We start from the raw sequence: 3,422 nt of genomic DNA on the forward strand, positions 1-3,422 counted from the left end.
CCCCTGAAGCTGTAAGCTCGTCGTACGTGGCACCCCAGCCCATGTCGGACGCATCTGTATGTACAACAGCATGCCGAGCGATCTGTCTCATGGACACACCGGACCTGAGAAACGCGGGGTCCGACCACGGGGGGAATGTTAGGCGACACGCAGGTGTAATAGCTACACGATGGATGCCGGCGCGCCACGCTCTCCTCGGGACTCGATCGTGAAGCCAACGCTGAAGCGGTCTCATATGGAGCAGCCAGAGCGGTGTCACAGCCGCTGCTGCTGCCATATGCCCCAGGAGCTTTTGAAATTGTCAGCGGGACCGCATTCTTCCCTCGAAATGAACCGAGGCAAGTCAGAATTGACTGGACGCGCTCTTCTGTCAAACGCGCCGATAAATCGATCGAGTCCAGTTCCATCCCGAGAAAAGAGATCCTCTGCGTGGGGCAGAGTTTGCTCTTTTCCCAGTTGACCCGAAGACCCAAACGGGCGAGATGCCGAAGCGTTAAATCTCTGTGTTCGCAAAGCGTCCGTCGAGAATGCGCTATTATAAGCCAATCGTCGAGGTAAGCCAATATGCGAATGCCGCTCTCTCTGAGGGGTTTTAACGCCGCCTCCACTACTTTCGTGAACACACGGGGAGAGAGGGATAGCCCGAACGGTAAAACTTTGTACTGGTATGCCCGTCCCTCGAATGCAAACCGGAGAAACGGTCTGTGACGAGGGAGAATGGACACATGAAAGTACGCGTCTTTCAGGTCTATAGCCGCAAACCAATCTTGGGGGCGAATTGAATTGAATATTTGCTTCGGTGTTATCATCCTGAAAGACCTCCTCTGCAGAGATTTGTTCAGAACGCGCAAATCCAAGATCGGTCGCAACCCCCCGCCCTTTTTGGGTACTATAAAATACGGGCTGTAGAAGCCCGATCTCATCTCGGTTGGAGGGACCGGCTCGATCGCGTCCTTCGCCAGCAGGACTTCGACCTCTGCACGCAGTACATGTGCATCGGACGCTTTCACCGTGGTGAAACGAATGCCCGAGAATTTGGGTGTGTGCCGGCTGAATTGTATTTCGTAACCGAGGCGGACAGTTCGTAAAACCCAACGAGACGGGCTGGGAAGCTGAAGCCAAGCCCCCAGGGACCGTACGAGGGGAATTAACGGCACTACCGGGGTACCCGCGGGGGGGCGGCGGAGCGGGACAGGTGGTACTGCCGGTACGTCTGCTGAGACAGCATAAGTATCTACAGTATGTGTGTGTGTGACACTGACCTGAGCCCGCTGAGGGTGACGGTCGTCTGGTCTCCTCAGCGGAGAGCACAGACTCCGATGAGGGTGCTGGTGGTCCCGTCTCCTCAGCGGAGAGCTGGAACTCCTCAGAACACCCGCTGGCGATAGAGGAGAGGGAGGAAGAGCATGTGAATGCCCGCTCACATCTCTCTCGATCCTCTGAAGACCTGGAGAAGGAATAGGAATGCACTCTTTTTGTGGTTTTGTGGGTGCCGGCTGAGAAGCCGGCGGAACAGAAACAAAACGAAACCAAGGATTCTCCATCCGGCCCTCTACCGGTGGAGGGAGCGATGCCGTCACCGTCTCCCGAAGAGTGATCCCATCCAATTCCAGGTCGCCCGTCTCAGGGCCGCTTCGATTTCCGTTTACCACGGGAAGCGGGTGGGGCGGGCGGGGCGGGCTGCCGACGGCTGTTCCCCCTCCGTGGCCTGGAAGATGTTCTAGTGGGGGGGGCGGAGGCAGCCGCCGCAGGGCGCCCTCGGCGAGGAGCAGACGGGCCCGCCGGCGCTGGAGGGCGAGATGCAGGTCGCTTGCGCCGGGGCATGATCTGAGCGATCGCCTCCGTCTGCTTCTGGGCGGCGGAGAACTGCTGGGCGAAGGACTCCACCGACTCACCACCGAAAAGGCCAGCCTGGGACACTGGAGCGTCCAAGAACTTGTTCTTCTCCGCATCCGACATGTCCGCCAGACATAGCCATAAGTGGCGTTCCTGGACCACCATCGTGGACATGGCACGACCAATCGCCTGCGCTGTCACCTTCGTAGCGCGAAGAGCCAGGTCAGTGGCAGCCCGGAGCTCCGAAAGGACAGGCGAGTCGTGTCCTCCCTCGTGCAGATCCCTCAAGGCCTTAGCTTGGTGAACCTGCAGCAACGCCATTGCGTGCAGGGCTGAAGCCGCCTCTCCACATGCCTGGTGGGCAGCGCCCGTTAAACCGGAGGACTGTCTGCAGGCACGAGAGGGGAGGGTTGGGCGGTCCTTCCAAGAGGGAGCGTGAGCCGGACACAGCTGCATCGCGACAGCACACTCCACGGGAGGGATCCCCGTGTAACCCTTAGCGGCTCCGCTGGTGAGGGAGGTGAGGGGGGAGGGCTGAAACGGCCGTAATCTCGTGGAAAACGGCGACTTCCAGGTTCTAGTCAGCTCCTCGTGCACCTCGGGGAAGAAAGGCACCGGTGGAGAGGGTTGTGACACCCGGGCAGCTCCAAAGAACCAATCATCCAGGCGGGACGGTTCGGGCTGAGGGGGGGGAACCCACTCTAACCCTACGGTCTCGCCGCTCGAGCGAGCACGGCCACCATCTCTGGATCGAACTCCGGCGTCCCAACCCGACCAGAGGGAGTGCAAATCCGACCAGAGGGAGTGCAAATCCACAAGGGACATGTTCTCGCAGTGAGAACACTTACCCCCAGCGAACGCTGCCTCAGCGTGCTCGATGCCCAAACACGAAAGACAACGCTCGTGACCGTCCTTCGGACCCATGTATCTGCCGCACCCAAGATCGCACGGACGAAAAGCCATCCTGAAAAGGACGCTGATGTCCGGATATACGAGAGAGTGGCTGCCTTTAACAAGGCACAAAGCTCTCTCGTATCACTCTTTTAGGGAAATTCACTCAGATGCTCAGTTGATGATGCGCACAGGGAAGGCAACGCACACACTACTCAAAACAACAAACAGGTGTAGAGCCGTGGAATTAAGCGAAGCGTCCGCTGTGGTACTGCTAGTCCAACCAACTTCAGCAATCGAATCCCACCAGAGTAAAGTAGCTTCTCAGTAGCAGATACTGCCGGCTTTCGAAGCGAAAAAAAGCTAATTTCCCTATTTGCACCTGCTGCTTATATACGCACCTGGCGGGGCGGCGCCAGCATTATGCAAATATCTCAATGCCAAGTTAATTGGCGTTTTAGTAGTATTCGAAGCAGATTGGTCTCTCTAAGCAAGTTCCCAATTCGTCGGTCACGACGTGACGTCGTAGTGACCGACTGAAAGGGAACATAAGTTATCCAGAGATAATGGGATAATGTTTTGTATGTGTGGCTTGGCTTGCTTGTGAATCGCTCCTCCCGCGGGGGTCGTGTTTTTCCAGAAACATTCGCTAGTGACTTAAAAAAAACACCAATGATATAATGATTTTAAAAGAG

This window comes from Paramisgurnus dabryanus, chromosome 21 (assembly GCF_030506205.2).
Source record: "Paramisgurnus dabryanus chromosome 21, PD_genome_1.1, whole genome shotgun sequence".
Taxonomy (NCBI): Eukaryota; Metazoa; Chordata; class Actinopteri; order Cypriniformes; family Cobitidae; genus Paramisgurnus; species Paramisgurnus dabryanus.